The 20499-nt window shown below is 39.8% G+C and overlaps 1 long non-coding RNA gene across 3 annotated transcripts in view; it reads right to left on the bottom strand.

The window, feature by feature from the left end:
• The window catches only part of LOC105882605 (uncharacterized), a 41849-nt gene that overhangs the window by 7823 nt on the left and 13527 nt on the right, over positions 1-20499 (bottom strand). For all 3 annotated transcript variants that reach the window (XR_012920621.1, XR_012920620.1, XR_001159325.2), the window contains one exon: positions 4216-4288. This is a non-coding gene — a long non-coding RNA (uncharacterized LOC105882605). The remainder of the gene's footprint in view (positions 1-4215; positions 4289-20499) is intronic.

The raw sequence follows: 20499 nt of genomic DNA, 5'->3' as shown, positions 1-20499 counted from the left end.
CGGGGGGTACGGTTTGCATGTGCATTTTATAGAGGGAGCACTGAGGACTCCCAGGATGAGGGGTGTGCTGAGCGGGAATGGAGAAGCCCACTGTCTTGGCCCCCGGCACAGGCAGACAGCGTGGCGTGGTGGAAAGCCTGGTCTTACACACAGGCCTGTATTAGAATCTTCCTTCCATTCCGGGTGACTTGGAGTGCGAGGCTACCTAATATTCCTATTTCTCAGATGAGCCAGTGGGCTCAGCAGGGTTTGGGTGAGGATTTTGAAAGGCGGTGGTGTGTGTGTGAAGTGTCTTGCAGGGCGCCTGGCACCTGGTAGCTGGGGGAAAGGGAGCTACCAGGTGCCCAGACTCAGGACATGGGGTTAAAGCCTGCTAGGGCGGGGAAGCTCTGCCATGCTCTGGCGTGTTCCGTCCTGCTTTCCTTTTGGTCAGATGTGTGTCTTAGGTCTCCCATCCTGGAGTCCGGAGTATGATTCTGGCACCTTCAGCAAGCCGGGGCTGCCTGGAAAATGCTCCACCTGAGGTGGCAGCGCTGCAGCTGCCTGGCCGCTGGGATGGGGAGGCAAGGGCACGTGCAGGGCCTGGAGAACACGCCCCCTCTTTGAGGTCTGAAACCGCCCTGACCCCACTGTTCTGTACTCATTAGCTCCACTGTGCAGAGGAGAGGGGAGGAGGGGCCTGGGCGAGTCTGTATGCCCTTCCTCATTGTTCCTGCATGGCTGAGCGTCATTGGGGAACGTTTGAATCAAGCTTCATCCTCTGTGCTGTTCAATCAACCAGCCAGTATTCATTGAGTGCCTACTGAATGCACATACTATGCTAAATCTCCAGAGAGTTTACCAAGTATATGAGGGGGAAAAAGACAACATACTCTTGGCTCTATTATGTACTACAAGATAGAGATAAAGATTCCTACCCTGCAGGATTAATATGCATGGTAAAATAGAAACATACACGTCTAGAATATAATAGTTGAATAAATGGTACTTGTAGCTGCAGTTATTACTGTTATTATGTGACACAATTAGAGACTAGCTACAGGCTGAACTGTGGAGGCAACTTCAGGTAGAGAAGTTTGAAGAGCAAGAAAACATTGGTACAGCGCGTATTCATGGGTGGAGAGACCCTCCTTACGTGATGTGTGATTTGGGTTGATCGTTGAGACCTGCAGTGGATTTAAATTGGCAGAAGCGATGGAGAGAGCATTCTGGAAGAATAGAAGGAACAAAATCAGGGAAGTAGGGATGCACACAGCACCGGGCCCGGGCCTGCATCCGGGCTGAGTCTGTGCCACGCCAAAGCCGGCTCCGAATGGGAGAGAGGGGCAAGATCTAGGAGGTTCACGAACACAGCATGAGATCTGGACTGAAGCCAGGAAAGAGCTCATGTCTCTGAGGAACGAGATGAAAACAATCTGAAAGCTGCACACAGGGTTGAATGCAGCAAGGACACGTGGCACATGGAGACCAGTGAAGAGTCTGGTATGGTAAACTGGTGAATGAGGGTAAAGTCCCAGGTGGCAGGGAGTCTAGCTGACAGCTGTAAGACAGCCTTCCTCTCCCCAACCTGCTGCTAGACCACACCTTCTTTCTCTTGGGTTTCTAGTACTTTGAGTGACTACAAGTGTGGGGCAGCAGTGGGAGGAGGGGATTGTCAACTCAGAGTAAGTCGTACATGAGCCTATCAAAGCCTTGAGGAAAAGATTGACCACACTCCTACTAAAAAAATGATCCATTGCTTCTTTCAGAAATTATATATGCAGTGCCTAGAACATATTAGGCCTGTTCAAGGCACTGAAATATTGCAGTGAATGATAGAGTTACTTTCAAGTTGAGGAGTTACTAGAGACAAAGTAGTTAAGATATGCTAGATGGTAATGAGTGATTTGGAGAAAGATGAAGGGGCAAAGCATGCTAGAATATGGAGGTCTTATTATTTCATATGGGCTGATTAATGATCTCACTGATAATGAAACTTCTCAATTGCTTTCCGAGAGGACTGTGGAGACTGGGCATGGAGACACCTGGGGAACTGTTGCAGGCAGAGGAGAAGGACCCGGGGCAATGAGGTCAAGGCGGCAGTGTGCAGGGACTCCAGGTGAGGTGCTGGGAGGTGTAGTCAGGGGAGTGAGATAGGGCAAAGGACCTTGGTACAGATTTTGATTTTTACTCTGAGTGAGATGGAATCATTGGAGAGGTCTCAGCCAAAGGCTGAAGATTCTGATAAGAGCCGAATCATGTTTTAAAAGATTTCTCTATCAAGTGCACAGAAGGGGAGCATATGAAATAATATACCTCCTCTATTTGAAAATCAATTGAGCATCACTATAAATAACAACCATTTTCTGAACATTTACGATGTGCCAGGCTTTATCTGAAGCACTTTCTAAAGAAGATCTTAACCACTTTGGTACGGCGCTCACTGCCCGGGAAGCCTTGCCCACAGCCGGCGCTCATAGTCTGTAGGATAGTTTGTGCTGCGCATTGACGACGAATCCGTTTTGTTCTTGTGTGACCAGGAAAGCTTGAAAGCACTGAAAGCTTGTTTTACTTTACAGGCAGCTTTATTTGTAATGTGAATCAGAATAGGTAACATATACATATATGTTTTTATTACGTTATATTTAAATGTTCACAATTTTATTTTGATAAATGAAAAATTAGAAAAGTCAATTCAAAATTATAGACTAAAGTCAACACTCGGTTGTGTGCGTTCATCTGTGTCTGTCGACTACAGTCAACACTCAAAAGTACCGAAGTGGTTAATTAAAACATACACCGCATCTCTGAAGACGAATTAGCCATCCAGGTTACATTGAGGAAACAAGCTTAACAGGTATAAAAATTCGCTTATGGTAGCACAGCTAGTAAGTGATCAAAAAAAGGTCTGATTCCAGAGCCTGTGCCTGACCAGTAGCCTGCACCGCCTCTGGTTTTGCTTGGCCCTCCGACCTTGAAAACATCCGGATTCCTAGGAAACAGAAGTTGAATGGACCCGACAGAGGCCAGTGATAGAAGGTGTCCAATCATCAGCTAGGACTTTTTTCAAAATGCTTTGAGATTTTTGTTAGTAATTAGGCAAAGAGAAGCACTTGCTTGAGTAGATTGTTTTTCTGAATCGTTCAGGAGGTGGAGGGTTAGGTGTGGCCCAGAAGTCAGATCTCTGAACTCCCCAGCCACGCTGTGCTGGAGACACGCATGAGGACGTATGTGCGCGCCTGAACACGGGCTGTCCGTGCTGCGGCCGCCCTCCAGGGAGGGGCTGGCCTTCCTCATTAGGCGATGGGCTCGTTACTGTCTAATACAACTCAGAAAGCCAGTCAGCACTTTCTAATTTTGTCATGTAGCCCTTTGAACATCCTTGGCAAACAGAGATTCTTTATCTTGATGTTGGCTATTTAGCAATCAGTTCAGTCGGAGAAATTGCTGTTAGAGTAGGATCACATCTTATACAGGATTTAAGAAGTTGAGTTTAAAATTTTTGCTGTTACAAAGAGAAAGGAAGGAAGGAAGGGAGGGAGGGAGCGAGGGAGGGAGGGAGAAGTAAAATTAGCATAGAAAATCCTCTGGAAAGTTTCTACATTGGAGACCAGTATGTTGTCTCTTAGTAAATACGACAGCTACTTTTTCACTCAGCATGGCAGTTAAATGTGCTTCTAATGTAACTGAACTGTTTAAATATCTACAAGTTTATGAATGTGACCAGTTCCGAAAAGAACACAGATGCTTGGGCATGCATCGACCAGCGAGATGGCGCCTGCCGATTTTAAGTGCATATGATTCAATTGCTTCCATCACTCCTTCCCTATCCCCCTTGCATATTTTCTTGGAAAACTACGTTCCCAGTTTTTGCAAGTCACTGCCAGGCACTGGAATCATTTCATCGTTTTATTCCTTTAAAGGCAGTATTTTAGCTCTCCTCCCAGGAGTCCAGGACTTCTCCACTGCCCTTTCTTCTTTGGTTTTTCATGCCTTTCCACCGACCTTGGACCACTCTTGTGACCCTCACTTTGTTCTGCCTCTCTGTGACTCCATTTCCTTACCCACCAGATGGTTTTCAAGATGCTTTCAAGTCATTCTAGTCTAGGATTCTGAATTAAATCTCTTTAAACTCATTTTCTTAGGTTAACATTAAAACGTGTCAAGGGAAAAATCCGAAGTCCCCATGCCACACACATTTTGTGAGGAGAAAGAACCGTGATAGCTGTTCCTTACCAATGTAAATGTTCATGCCATTAAATCCATGGTGTTCATGCAGATAACTGAAGTGTGAGCCACGTGCCGTTTTCTGTAAAAAAAAAAAAATCACACTTTTTATTTTTTCCTTTGCTATTCTCCTTTTTCAGGAGGATTAAGTAAAAAGAGAAAGACAGCTTCAAAATCTTGGTGGGAAATCTTCTAGACGGCCTCCTCAGGGCAGAAATGGGATTTAAAATAAATATGGCCAGGCTGGAATGCGGAAACCCAGCCATCAGTTTGTCCATTCTTCCCGCCCCGGCAGCAGCACATTCATATTCTGCCCCACAGATGTGTCGGACGGCCTCGAGAAGGGCATGTCACTGCACTCACAGAGCACTTGGTCAATGGTCCCAGTGTCCAGGGGGCTTGTCAGCTGTGAAATTCATTGTGTGCCCTGAATCTCCTTTGCCCCATTATTAACCAGTGTTCCCTTACTCATTTCTCAGTGGACTTGGAGAACAGATGGCCATTATCTTCCATACGGTGGAGCCCGCGGAAGCCCACGGATCTTGATACTTCCTTCCGTCCATCATCACCCCTCTTAGAGACTGCCCTATTCCCATCCCGTATCCACACCACATAAATCCTCATTGAAATACTAGATAAAACACATGATGAAAAGAAAACACTGAGCCTGCTACGTCCCTGGAAGGCCTCCTGCTGCCTAACATTTTGCCTGGGGCAAATCGGCCTTGGTGATCATCCGTTCCTGATCTGGTAAGTCTGATTGTCCTCTGAGACAACAGGTGACATGCAGTAGAGACCAGAAAAGTGCCGGACAGCTAGCAGCAGCAACTATGCGTGGGAAATCATAATTAGAGTTTACAGGAGAACCAGAAATTATCTCATGGCGTATGGCAGCTCCCAAAGCCACCCAGCATGGATTCATCTACATTGTCCAAGAGAATAGTTTTCTCTTGAGGTCAAAGGATCCTAAAAGCCTCAGGGCCCCCAAATCTCAGTACACAAAGGACAGACAGTGGTATAGCTCAAGTTATATATGTGCAAACTGGCAAAATTATTTACACTCAGTCTAAGTCAGTGGCTTAGGTTTTGGCTGGATAAAGCATCAAAAAGTAGTAATTTAGATAGGGAAGAACAGGGAACATCTTTTACCTTTTATTTTTCATATCATCCTAGGGGAAAGACTTTCTGGAAGTGGGCTTTTCCTGGGAGTTTCTGGAAAAATGAAAGAGCTCAGACCCTTGAGAGTCAAGGTAGGATAGATATTTCTCAGGGATGATATTCCACTAGGAAAAGTTTAGGGAGGGGAAAGGAGTGGTAATTTAGTTGGAGAACTGAGCAGAGAAGCCCGAGAAAAACAGAAGAGGAGGGCCTAGGAGAAGGACGAGGAGGGAGGTTATGCGGGGCTGTGGGAGTACGACGTTGCTAGTTCTAAAAGTGTATACTGAGCACCAGGAACTGATTCCCTACGAGACCAGTTTCCCATTCAGCTCACGACTCTCTTCTCTTGGAACCTAAATCAGAATGCAAGAACCTGGAGGTGAAGGAGTGCTAGAAGCCTATCTTCTGGTCTCTGGGTAAACGTTTTCATCACCTCTGCGGTAGCCCTGCCATAAGGCTGGGGTGAATTATACCATGAAGGATAAGATTTAGATTATGGATTCAATAAGTCAATGATGGGAAAATATAATTAGATGGGTAGTGGCACAACTAGGATGGCAAATTAATTGGATTGATGTCTCCAGTTTTTACCATGATATAATCGTTTGGAGTAAGATGCTCTGACTGACCCTTTCCCTCTGAGCTCAGCTCTGTGGCTTGCTTTGGCAGACAGAGGTTAGCAAACTAGGCACCAACAGAGTGTTAAAAAACACTTGTGAGTTGCTGTTTGTTTTCTTGTTACTCTTGTACCTCTGCCATAAACATGGGGATATCCCTGGACTAACCTGCCGTAGGAATGTGAGAGACACACAGAGGAAGGCCAAGTTTCTCCAGCCAAGGCCATCCTAGGCTAATTCTGTTCTCCAGGTGATGGCAAATCCATGAGTGAGCCCAGGCAAGCTTAGCTGAGGATGGATCAGATAAACAGAACTGCCCCTACAACCTGTAGACTCATGATACACGGTAATTTTTGTTTGTTTGCTTTAAGCCACTGGGTTTTGTGTGGTTTGTTACACAGCAATAGCCAACTGATACAACTTATTCTGGTGAGATAATATTGAAAATAAATATTGGGAAAGTAAGCACACAATCTAACAAGAGAACTAGTATAGTGTCTCTGTGAGATGCTGTGGTATTAGAGAAAATATCTTCTCCCTTTCCTTCCCTCCTGCCTCTCCTCCCATCCTATACAGTATATTTGCTGAAATCAATCTCTGTGTGTTTCATTTACGGTATTTAGAGGTGCTCATGGGCGGAGGTGTGCTGTGCATTCAAGTATGTGCGCTTGCACATATGCTGTGGGCTCAACTTGAAAGGCTCTGAAACTGGATTTTATAATTTAGCCTGGACTGTTAGTTCTCTTTGATCTTATTTTTGGGCTTATGAGCCTTACACCCCATTTCAGATAAATCAGTAGGCATTTGGCACTCTTCCTAATCATTCACAGGGATGAAAGCCAGGACAGTCAGTGGCAGGCTTTTGTAAAGCACATCAAATGGGGTAGGAAGAAGGGTGGTCAGAGGAAAGAGGAAAGGAACAGGGTAAAGATAACAAAGAAAAGTTTATATTTCTGCTATCTGGAGAATCAAATATTTTTCTAGCAGTCTCTAAACAGAATGTATTTGTTGATTTGCCAAGAAAGCTCTTCACAGATTAAAGCACTAGCTGGATGGTGACACAGGAGTTGTCCCAACCATCCTTCTGATGCAGGACATGCCTTTGCTAGCTTCCTGGAGATGTTGATGAGAAACGCCTCCTTCTCAGCCTCATTTCCCTTCTACTGCACCCAGATCCCAGAGCTAATGTGGTATATGACAAAGATGTCCATAATGCTTTGTAGCTCACTCCTATTGAATGGTGGCATCTGTTCTCTACTCCTTTTAAATCAGAGTTGTCCAAGTGACCCACTTTCACCAATGAGGCAGAAGCAAATGTGATACAAGCAGAGACTTGGAAATCACTTCCATATTGAAACTTGTCCTCTTACTGTTACTAGAATCTGGAGCTACCACATGAACAAGCCTGAGTCATTCTGCTAAAAGGTGAGAAACAAGTAGCACAGTCTCACTCATGTTTCCAATCAAGTCACCAAACTCCAGGATCAGACTTACTTAGCTGCCCAACAGCTGGCTGAAAACCAAGACTGAAATCAAGGAACACCTGTCTGAAATTAACCTTAAGTGCTAAACCAGAGTTGAGTTAAATAAGTAGTTATCGTTTTGTGGCACAAAGTTGGGGGTGAAAAGCTCACTAATATATCCAGCTTGCAGCAAGCAGATTTTCCTGATGCAAGAGATTCTTACAACAAAGTAAACAAAAGGAAGACAAAATTTAATTTTAAACTGTAGGCTGATGTTTATTAAACTCTCAGTCTGGTTGTCTTTAGCATCCTTCAGATGACATTTAGAGAAAAATAAGCACTAGTGAATATTTATAAATACATTTGGAAGCTTTCGCCTTTTGGAATTATTTATATCCCAGATGAGACATACCTGAAGTGTGTATAATCAGGCTATATGTTAAATAATAGCTACTGGTCAATGGTCTACATAGACAATGAGGAACTTTTATGGTGTCTGAGGTTAACCATCACAGAGCATCTACTATGTTATATAGACACTTCACATAAATTATATGTAATTATTATTAATATCAACATTTTACATAAAATAAAATTGAAAATAAAGAGGTTATAAAACAGTTTTAGAATGTTGAATCCATGATCAGAGAACTTTTTGCTACACCACATTGCTGTCTCATGTCCTGAAACAAAGAAAAAAATATATATATAAATAATTCAGAAAAATTCAATATGCCAAACTCAGGTGTGATTGCACAGGATAGAACAATAGTTATTCAGGAATTTCATGAAGGGTGTTATACATAATGAATCACCTGGACTTCTCTATTCAGTAGTAGAGCAAAAATAAATGAAATAAATGATAAATAAACAATAGCAAATTTGAAAAAGCAAAAAGTTTGGTCTTTGAAGATATTAATAAAATTGGTACACATTTGGCAAAATTGATAAATAAAAAAGAGAAAACACAAATTACTAAAATCAGGAATGAAAGAAAAGACATTCTACAGATGTTTTAGGTATTAAAAGGATAATAAGAATATTATGAACAAATTCATGCCAATAATTTAATTCTACAACTTAAAATAAATATACAAATTCCTTTAAAAACACAGCTTGCTAAAATTGATGGAAGAAGAAATAGAAAATTTTAATAGATCTTTGTCTATTAAAGAAATTGAATTCACAATTAAAAACAAAAGACAACCTTCCCCCAAAGAATACTCCAAGCCCAGTGGTTTTACTGATGATTCTATTAAACATCTAACAAAGAAATAATATCAATCATATGTAAACTATTTCAGAAAATAGAGAGGAAATCCCCTTCAATTTATTTTATGAGAGCAGTGTAACTTTAATATCAAATTATCAAAAGTGTTAAAGACCTTATAAGAAAAGAAAATTACTAACCAATACTTGAAGGAGAGAAGAAAGAAAAAGAAAAGGAGAAGGAAATGGAGCAGAAAGAATATTTGAAGAAATAATGCCCCAAATGTCTGAATGTGATGAAAAACATTAAACATCCAAGAAGCTTAATAAACTCCAAGTCAGATAAACCAAAAGAGATCCATACTTAAACATACAATTAAGCTATCAAAAGCCAAAGACATAAAAGAATATTAAAAACAGAAAGAGAGAAGTGACTCATTGTACACAGGTGATCCTCAGCATAATTAACAGCTGGTTTCTCATCAGAAACCATAAAGGCCAGAAAGCAATAGGATGACAAAGTCAAAGTACTGAAAGTAAAAAAAAAAAACCTTTTAACCAAGAATTTTATGTCTAGAAAAGCTATCTTTCAAAAATGAAAGAGAAATTAAGAGCCCCAACATAAACAAAAACTGAAAGAACTCACTCCTAGCAGATCTGCTTACCAGATATATCAAAGTGAGTCCTTCAGGCTGAGATGGAAGGTGACTAGTTAATAACTTGAATCCACATGAAGAAATGAAGAGCACAGGAAAAGGTAACTATTATGCACAGATGAATATAAAAGACAATAAAAATGTATGTTTGTATGTGCAGCTCTTGTTCTCCTATCTGATTTAAGCTGTATAAACCAACTGTTACAAGCCTGTGTTGATTGGCATACAATGAATAAAGATATAATTTGTATAGCAATAACAGCACAAAGGGAGATGGCCAGAACAAGGCTTTGTACACCATTAATATTAAGATGGTATTGATCTGAACTATATTGCTACAAATTAGTAACATTAATTAATAAATTAAACATTATAATTCCCAAAACAACTACAAACAAAAAGCTCAAAAAATATATAATAAAAGAAAAGATGAGGAGAAAATTAAATTGGTACACTATAAAATACATGTTTAAGACACACAAAAAAAACATTAATGGAGGAATAGAGGGTGATAAAGACATAAGACACAGAAAACAAGTAACAAAATACTGGCACAAATTCTACTTGATCAGTAATTATACTAAATGTAAATAGATTAAACATTCCAAATAAAATACAAAGATCAACAGAGACAGACTTTAGATTTAAATACATAAATTTGTAAGAGAAAGGAAAAAGATATAATATGCAGACACTGCCTAAAAGAGAACTTGAGTAGTGATGCTAATACCCACAAAATAGACTTAAAAGTAAAATTGTTCCTGGAGACAAAGAAAGATATTTTATAATAATAAGAGTTAATCCATCAAGAAGACATAACAATTATAAATATGTATGAACCTAAAAACAGTGTCCTGAAATGCAGAAAGCAAAAACTTTTAGAATTTAAGGGAGAAATAAATAATTCAACAATTGGAGATTTCAATGCCCAGCTTTCATTAATGGATAGAAAAATGGATAGAAGATCAAAAGGAAATTGAAGACTTAAACAAAACTATAAACCAATGAGAACTAAGAGATAGCTATAGAACATTCCATCCAACAACAGCAGAAAGCACACTCTTCTCAAGTGCACATGGAACATTTATCAAGATATATCTTATGTTAAAGCCATAACAATATTTCAATTTAAATATTAAATTTAAGAGGATCAAAATCATTCCAGATACGTTATCCAACAACAATGGAGTGAAATTAGAAATAAATAACAGAAAGAAATCTGGAAAATTCATAAATATATGGAAATTTAACAATATAACCCATATAATGAATGGGTCAAACAAGAAATTACAAATAAAATTAGGTAATATTTTGAGGTGAATGAAATTGCAAGACAATATATCAGAACTTATGGGATGCAGGGAAAGCAATGTTCAGAGGAAAATTTATAGCTGTACACATCTACATAAAAAGGTCCTAAATCAATAATGTAATCTTTCAATGTATGAAAATAGAAAAAGAGGAAGAAACTAAACCTATATCACCCAGAAAAGAAAATAATGAATATCTGAGTGGAAACAAATAAAATAGAGAAGGAAAACAACATAGCAAAACAACAAAACCAGAAGTTGGTTTTTAAAAAGATTAATAAAATTGACAAATCCATAGCTAGACTAATAAAAAATAAGTTTAAAAAAAGAGAAGACTCAAATTCCTAAAATCAGGAATGAAAAAGGTGACATTACCACACACCTTGCAGAAATAAAAACAATTATAAAGGAATACTTTTATTGGCAACAAATTATTAATAGATAACCCAGATGAAATGAACATATTAAAAACACACAAACTACTAAAACTGACTAAGGAAGAAATATAAAACCTGAATAGCATTATAACAAATAAAGAGATTGAATTAGAAATCATAAACCTTCCCACAAAGAAAACCCCAGGACTAAATTGCTTCACTGCTGCATTCTGCCAAATGTTTAAACAGTTAACACTGATTTTCACAAATTCTTCTAAAACAAACAAAAAAGAGGATAGAACATTTCCCAAATATTATATAAGATCAGTGTAACCTTGATACTAAAACCAGACAGGCACACAGGCCAATATTCCTTATGAATACAGATCAAAAATCCTCAAAAAAATACTAAAAAACTGACTCCAAAAACATATAAAAAGGATTTTACATCATAATCAAATCGTATTTATCCTACACACTCAAGCTTAACTCAACACATGAAAATTAATCAATGTAAAACATAATGGTAATAGAATAAAAGGCAAAAAACTCATCGTCTTGTTAATAATAGATGCAAAACAATCATTTGACAAAACCCAACACTCTTTCATGATAAAGACATTTGAACTAAGAACAGAAGGAAAGTTAACCTAATCAAGAGTATCTACCAGAACTCAAAGCTAACATCATGCTCAGTGAAAGACTGAAAACTTTCCTCCTTGGATCAGGAACACAACAAAGATGTCCACTTATGCTACCTCTGTACTTACCTATCGGTTTTAACCGGGGAAATTAGGCAGGAAAAAAACAAAAGATTCATATTGGAAAGGAAGAAATACAACTATGTGTGCTTGCAGATGACATGATCTTGTATCTGGAAAATCCTAAGGAATTCATACATGTACACATACACACAAAAACAGTTAAAGATAATTAATGAATTCAGAAAGGATATAAGATTAAAATGCAAATATCAATTATATTCCTATACCCTAGCAATAAACAATGTAAAGATAAAATTAAGTAATAATTCAATTAATGATAGCATCAAAAAATGAAATTCTTAGGAATAAATTTAACAGAACAAGTGTAAGTTTTTACAGGAAAAAAAATTAGAAAACTACTGAAAGAAATTAAAGAAGACCTAAATAATTGCAAAGATATCTGTGCCCATGAAATGGAATCCAATATTGGTAAGATGGCAGCATTCCCAAAATTAATCTATAGAATTGATGCAATCCCTATTAAAAATTCCAATTGCCTTTTTGCAGAAATTGACAAGTTGATGCTAAAATTCACATGGAAATACAAGTGACCAGAATAGCCAGAACAAACTTGAAAAAGAACAAACTTGGAGGACTCATACTTCCCAATTTCAAAAATTAGTACAGAGATGCAGTAATCAAGAATGTGTCTGACTGGCCAAATTATATTGATTGTGAAATAAAATTGAGAACTCTAGAAATTAAGTCATATATTATGGTCAATTGATGCTTGATAAGGGTGCCAAGACAATTTGGTGGAGGAAAGAATAGTCTTTTCAACAAATAATGCTGGGACGACTAGATATCTACATGCAAAAGAATGAAGTTGAACCTCTTCCTCACAATATAGTCAAAAATTTATTCAAAATGGGTTAACTTAAGTGTAAGAGCGAAAACAACCAAAAATATATTTAATGAAATACAGGAGTATATATTCACAACCTTAAATTAGGCAGTGGTTTCATATCTATGACACTGAAAGTACAAGCAATAAAACAAAAAAAAATACATAGGACTTTATCAAAATTTAAAACATTTGTGCTTCAATGAATACTATCAAAAAGTACAAGTACAAAAAAAAAAGTACAAGTACAATGACAAGATTGATAAAAAATATTTGCAAATCATATATATCTGATAAGGCAGCCTGAATATATAAAGTAGTATAGTATCCTGAATATATAAAGAACTCTTAAAACAACTCAAACATTTAAAAGACAAATAACCCAATTGAAAATGGGCAAAGAATTTGAATACACATTTCTCCAAAGAAGATATATAAATGGACAATAAGCACATGAAAAGATGTTCATCATTAGTCATTAAGGAAATGCAAATCAAAACTACAATGAGATACCACTTCACACCTGCTAGGTTGGCTATTACCAAGATGATGGACAAGAGCAAGTGCTGGGAGGAATTGGAGCCCTCTAACATGGCTGATTAGAATGTGAAATGGTACAGCTGCTTTGGAAACCAGTTTGGAAGTTCCTCAAAAAGTTAAATGTGAAGTTACTATATTACCCAGCAGTTCTACTTCTACTTACATACCCAAGAGAATTGAAAGCATATGTGCACACGAAAACTTGCACATGCATATTCATAGCAGCATTCTTCATAATAGCCCCAAAGTGGAAACAATCCAAATGTAAAGCAAAGAAGGGGGAAACAAAATGTAGTGTATCTGTAGTATGACATATTATTTGGCAATAAAAAGCAATGAAGTACTGATACATGCTGCAACGTGGATGAATCTTATATTAATAGTAAGTAGAAGAATATAGACACAATGGCCACACAGCGTATGATCCTATTTATATAAAATGTCCAGTAAAGAAAATACATCAAGACAGAAGATAGATTAGCAGTTGCCAGGGACTAAGAGTAGAGGGGAATGAGGAGTGACTGGCCAATAATGGGTATGGGGCTTCTCTTTGCGGGTGATGAAAATATTCTGGAATTAGAATGATCATTGGACAGATTTATGAATGTATTAAAATCTAAGGAATGGTTCACTTTAAAAGGGTCAATTTTATTGTATATGTGAAATAAGAATTATATGTATGTTGGTCTCTGCCCCTAGTTCCTGGCACAGAAATCTCCTGAGTGATCTGGTCACTAGGAGCACTTTTTTCCCTAATAATTAGTTCTTTGACCTGGGTTTCTCATATGGAGATCCTACATCCCTTGGAATTTGGGGGGATTCCAAGAAGTGTTTTGTGTTCCAATGAGGCAACTCTTGATGGGCTCCTGCATAGCTCCAGGTTGGGGCTGGCCACCAGAAAGACCAAGCCATGATTAGAAAGCTCAGAACTTTCTGCCCCACCCTCCATCCTCTGGGAAGAGAAGAGGGGCTGGATATGGAGTTAATAACCAATCATACCTAAGTGGTGAAACTTCTGTAGGAATCTCTAAGGTACAGAGTTGGGGGGCCTCCAGTTTGGGGAGTACATGCATGCATCGGGAGGGTGGTGTACTCCAACTCCAGGGGACAGAAGCACCCGAACTTGTGAACTTTCCAGACCTCGCCCCATGCACATCTTCACCTGGCTGTTCATCTGTATCCTTTACCATATCCTTTATAGTAAGCCAGTAAACATAAATGCTTCCCCGAGTCCTGTGAGCTGTCATAGAAAATTATCAAACTTAAGGATAGGGCTATGGGAACCCCCAATTTGTAACAAAGTAGGACAGAAATATGAGTAACCTGGAGACCCACTGCTTGCAACTGGCATCTAAAGTGGGGAGCAGTCTTGTGGGACTGAGCCCTTAGCATGTGGGGTTCGCACTAATTCCAGGTAGTGTCATCAGTGCATTTTAGGGTATCCTGCTGGTGTTGAAAAATTAGTTGATGTGGGGGAAAAATCCACACATTTAGTGTCAGAAGTGAAATATAAGAAAAAGAGGGTTTTGTTCTTTAGTATATGAATTTTTTTCCCAAAACACTAAGGGGGTCTATCTCAAAAATATTTGACATATACTTTCCCAATACCACTCTGACATATTTATCCAAGTGAAAAAAAAAACATACATCCACAAAAAGACTTGTACAAGGATGTTCGGCCAGCTTTGTTCATATCATCTAAAAAGTAGAAGAAGTTCCAATGTTCACAAACAGAGGAATGAATAAATAAATCATAGGTTATTTATACAATGGCATACTATGCAGCAATAAAAAGAATTAACTACAATATCATGATAAATTTCAAAACTAGCAAGTTGAATGAAAAAGGACAGGCTTAACAGTACTTATTCTTACGAAGTTTAAGCAACAGGCAAAATGGACATGATGATAGAAATCAGAAGTGTTTTCTTATAGGGTATGGAATTTCATTGGAAGGGACATGAGGAAAATTTTTTAAGGTGGTTGAAATGATCTGTATTGATCAGAATGGTAGCTTTGTGGATGTATACATTTATCAAAATATCAAATTTTACAGTGAAGAGCTTTTCATCTCAATGTACGTAAATTTTATATACTTTTTAAAATTCCAATAGAAGACTGACTCAACATAAGATCAAACTAGGTAGATTTTTTTGAAAGCCTTATTGAGATATAATTGACATACACTAAGGTAAGCATATTTAAGGTGTACAGTTTGATACATTTTCTGGTGGAAGAGGTCACATGAGCAAGGGCACCAAGGAGATTTCAGAGGAAGGAAAAGACCTTCTGAAGGGAATGAGGAGGAGTTTATATGAAGTAATTACTGGACACTTTATGACTATTAAATTACATGAGCATAGAGACCCAATGGCTATGGTTGAGACTGTTCTAGAAGGAAAGAGAAAGAAATGTTAACTGCATGACCATTTTAGCTCTGCCAATCTACTTATGCCTCAGTAGAGCTCAGGCCTCACTGCTTCAACCTGTCTATTTTCTTTTCTTTAACATAGATACTTAGAGCGCCATACATTCCTTGCTCTCCATTTTCAAAGACTTCCTCTTGGTGGCAACAGTGGCAGAGTTGGGGATGTGGTGGGAGGGGGAGAACTCTTTTCCAAGAGGATGAGCTCCTTCAACCAATCCCAGAAAATCACAGTTGTTTCATGAGAAGAGGGTCAACCCGGTCTTTGATCTACATTTCTTTCTGGACATTCTCCCCACCCCTCCTTCTTCACTGCCCAGCCCTGAATCCAATATGTTTATTACACTCTGCGTGACATGGTATGTAATAACTACTTGTGGCTGAAGACAGCGCAGAAGCCTGCTTGCTTAGATTTTGATGCAAACCCACAGGGATGGCTTTGCTTGGGCACTATGGTCCTGGGAAGCAGAACACGGATCCAGAGGTCAGCCTTATCCTGAGTCCACTGATAAGTCCCCGTGGCCCTTGCCCAGCATGGAATATTCTTTCCATAGCAATGCCGGCTTTTAAAACTTTAACCTGCCGATGACCAACCAGATCACCTAACTCCATGCTTCCCACCAGCTCAACTCTACTCACCCACACCAGACTAAAAACCCCTGCTTTGTGTCTAGCAAAAGGCTCTGCGAAATGAAAGCCAAGAAGCAGAAACAAAGAGGCATGTGTGGCTGCTCCTGAGCTGAGAATTCCACTCTCCCAGCAGCTCCACCCATTACCCCAGCCCCAAACCAGCACATTTACTCCAGTTCTACCCAAAGAGGCAGCAAGGAGGACCCTCCCTCTGGAAGCAGCCTGGTTTCTGCTAAGGACCTACTCCTGCCTCAAGGGAATATCCCCCTGCTCCAGAAGAAGCCATTATAAAATTAACTGGCGATAAAACCAACCACAGGGGGATTGTGGGGCATTTATCTTTTTCAAACGCCTTGTTGTTTTTGTCCATCTGGTTGCATTTAGTCCAGAGGTATAATTTTCAGTGCTGCTCTTTTCTGGTAGACCATACAATTAAGGTATTTGAAAAACAAACAGCTCTTAACCACTGCATGGTGAGGAGCTAGTTTAGCAATCTGTGACCCATTTTCCCTGAGCAAACATAGTTCTATATCCAAGACAGTCATAAAGCAAGAACTGAAAGTCAGGAATTATTATCTAATATAATAATACTCTAACCTCGTCTGGCACTCCTCAGAGAAAAGGAAATGGGAAGTGAAGAAGGCAAAGAGAAGAAGCTATTGAAGAAATTCTGGTTGTACTTCTCGTTCTTCTTGTGAATCCTTCATCACACTTCCCTTAGGGCTTTCACGTATATATATTTAGAACTCACAGTAGGGGAAGACTGAGTGCTGGCTCACACCGCAGATGTGGTGGTATCAGGGAAAGAAGAGTGACTAGGTCACAATCAAGAGAGTATGGCTGCCAGCTTCTAAAAGTTGCTAGTTATCCATGTGTGAACACGTAAGTGTGAATTCCCCAGCAAGTGTGCAAAATCATTGATCCATTTCTCCAAATAAATGTCACACTTCATTCTCACATGGGAAGCTTAATACATATTTTTCCATCAGTGCCATGTCTCAACTCACTCTTGGAATCTTTCTAAATCTTTCACTAGAGTATGAATGAATGGATATACATGCACATGAACATACACACACACACACACACACTTCCTTTTTCTCAAAAGTATCACTCACAGCTCACTCATTAATATTATTCACCAACTTTGGTTCCTAATGATGTTTTTTTCCCTCAAAAATAAATAAATAAATAAATAAATAAATAAATAAAATCTCACCCAAAAGAGATGAAGATATTCTACCAGTAAAAAAATCCAAAGAAATTTGCTTTAGGTTTTGAAGTCGCATTGCTTTAGATTTTGAAGTCGCAACCAGAATTTAGACATGGAAAAGTCACGACAATCTTGCAGTGCCACCTTTATATACGGTGTCACTTCCTCAAGAGCATGACCCATGTTCCTTCCATCCTGTCTTAATCCTGTCCTATCTTGCCTTGAGAAGAATCTGATTCCACCCTTGAGTCAATGAGGACAAATTGGTCTCCTGACTCCTCTGCCCTGAGAGATGTGGGAGCCCCTCTTGACAGCAACCATCCTCCACGCTGTGAAGGCAGGTGGGCAGACCGGATATTGACACTTCACTTCTAAATGCCAAGGAATGTGTGCATATGTGCAGGTTCTTAGCCCTGGCTCAGGTGTTCAGAGGCAGGACTGTGTTCTGCTGGGTTTGTTGTCTTCCCCCATTGTATGGACTGCATTTGGAGAATCCAGATGAGGGGTGATGAATGAGGTAATCCATTTAGAGAGTGGGAACTTATAGAAAAAAAAAGGCATTATCAGCTTAAATATATCATATCTGTATTCTCTAATCCCTGACTCACTTTTTTATCTCTCTCTTCACTTATTTATCTTCCATATAGCATGAATTCATTAAGCAAAAAGGTATTGGGTAGTGCAAAAACATGCTAACATTGAGTATGGACCTCCCCTACCTTCTAGGAAACCAAGTTCTAGTCTCTGTTTTTGACTTTAACTTTCATCTCCTGTTCCTAGTTGGACCACATATGTCATGAGGAATCAGATATGAGTTTACCTAGAAAAGGTATTTGGGAGAACCTAATAATTCAGCTTTTGTTTCCCAAACAGTATTATCTTGAAGAGGAGATAAAACTAGAAAGATGACAGCAGGGAGAATCAGATATGGCTGAAAAACAAAACGGAACAAAACACTGTGAGTTTGTTAAGAATAGAGATCCCTTATAGAAGCGGAGTCAACTGTTTCTCCAAGAGAGCCTAAGATTCAGAGCACTCCCCACTTTCCATCTCAACTGGATATGGCTTGAGGAGATGCACCAAACCAGTGGTGTAAGAGGCCCCTGGAGTTTTCCTTTTGACAGTTTTTCATGCTTGGCTCATCTTCTTTCCCACTCACCGGCAATAGCTGCCCCTCCCCCCAGAGCACAGAGATAGTTCCAGGGTCCCCTCCCCACTCCTCCTGCCACTTGTGCAACTGAGCTCCTCACACCCCTCTGCCAGCTGCTCAGTGAAGTCACAAGGTATTTTGGTCCCAATGACAGAGGTGCGAATGGCAGCTTCCACCCAACTCAGATGAGATCATGCACGCGAATGCTCTTTGCAAATCATAAAACCGTGATTAGACAAATGCAAGAGGTGACTGCTCTACAGCTTTGAAGCTCAGTGCCCACTGTGCACAGCAGGCATGCCACAGGGAGAGGATCACTTCTCCTCCCCCTAGGATGGTCTGTCTCCTTCCTTCACTGACAACATTCCCATTTCCCAGATCGGGCTCTGTTGCAGTGAATTGAGTGCAGGAGCTCAGAATACAAAGACCCCAGGCATGACTATGAATTGATCACTCCCTGATGCGAAATGTGAAGTGTTTGCCACCTGCTCCCATAGAGGCATTAAGTGTCACTAAAAACGACAGCAGCAAGCTTTCACATGAGTCCTCTGTGATGAGTGAGTTCATATACTTTTGGAATTTCTGCAGGTCAGCCCACAGGCTGTGTCTACATGAAGGGAACATGTAAGGCATAAAACCGTATAATTCAGGAAGAACTGGAAAATTAGAAAGGCCTGTTATTTGGTTCCCCTAATTCACCAGAGTTCTGCTTGACCTGACCTGCATAGATATAGACTCAGAATACCCATTACCAAATAGTCTTGTCCTGAGCTAATAATTTCTCCACTTTATTAAGCAAATATTAACATGTTTTAATGGCAATTTTGATCATTCACTCCCCCGATTAAAATCTTTTCCAGGTGCACATTGTCAAAGCCCAAATTCCAAACTCTTATTCAGACCACAGACCCTTGACCCCCTACCCCGCCATTCCTGCCCCCACCCCCACCCCTTCTCAGCTCTCCCCTCCAGTTCTCTCTCATATGCTGTGTGCTCGCTCCCACCCCTTGTACAGATCTCCTGTGATTCCTCCAACACACAGTCTCTGGGCATTTACTCACTTGCCATTGCCAGGATATGCCATGCACCTCCTTCTTGTTTCCTCCCATAAAACTCCTATTCATTCTTCAAAACCCACTTGAGATACTGTCTGTTCTATAGCTCTTTCTTTCACCACATTTGATCTTTTTCACTTCTCTGCTTTTTTCTGTTCCTTTTAATGACTCTCTCACTAAATTTGACATGGAATTATGGCACAATAGCTTATTATTTAAGTCATAAGCTCTGAAGCCAGACTGCCTGGGTTTGAATCCTGCCTCAGCTGTGTGATTTTGGGAAAGTTACCTAATTCTCCGTTCCTTACTTTATGTATCTATAAAATAACGATGAAAAAACCATATTCACCTCCAAGGATATTGTGAGAATTAAATGAATCAGGGCTAGAACACTGCCTGGTGTACACTAAGTACCCAATAAATGTTGTCCACTATCACTGTCCCCACATCTTGCTCCTCGTGACCAGGCCAGCTCTCCTTGAAGACAGGGCCTGGGACATTTAATCTGCCCACACACATTTCTGCCTAGAACCTTGGAATGGGTAACTCTTTTTCTTTCAATTTAACTCCACGAGTTTCAGCCAACAGCTTTGATTCTGGCTTTATAATTTTGGAACTTCAAACTCTGTCTTGTAAGTGCCTGAGGCCAATGCAGCCACCTTTTATCTAAAATTTTTCATTTCAACCCTGTGATCCAACTAACATGCATTTTCTTCCCCCTTTTGGCCCTGGCTCTTTTCCCCACTCCACAACAGCCTCTCCTTACCTTCAGTCCCTACCAAGGATTCTGTATCCCGTTCTTAGGGCTGTTTGGACACTTAGAAATGGGGAGACGGGGGTGGGAAAGGGAGCAGCTGGCAGGAAGGGAACACAGAATGGGAT

This window comes from Microcebus murinus, chromosome 8 (assembly GCF_040939455.1).
Source record: "Microcebus murinus isolate Inina chromosome 8, M.murinus_Inina_mat1.0, whole genome shotgun sequence".
Taxonomy (NCBI): domain Eukaryota; kingdom Metazoa; phylum Chordata; class Mammalia; order Primates; family Cheirogaleidae; genus Microcebus; species Microcebus murinus.
Note: the sequence above shows the minus strand (reverse complement) of the source record. Positions and strands in the feature narration are given on the sequence as shown.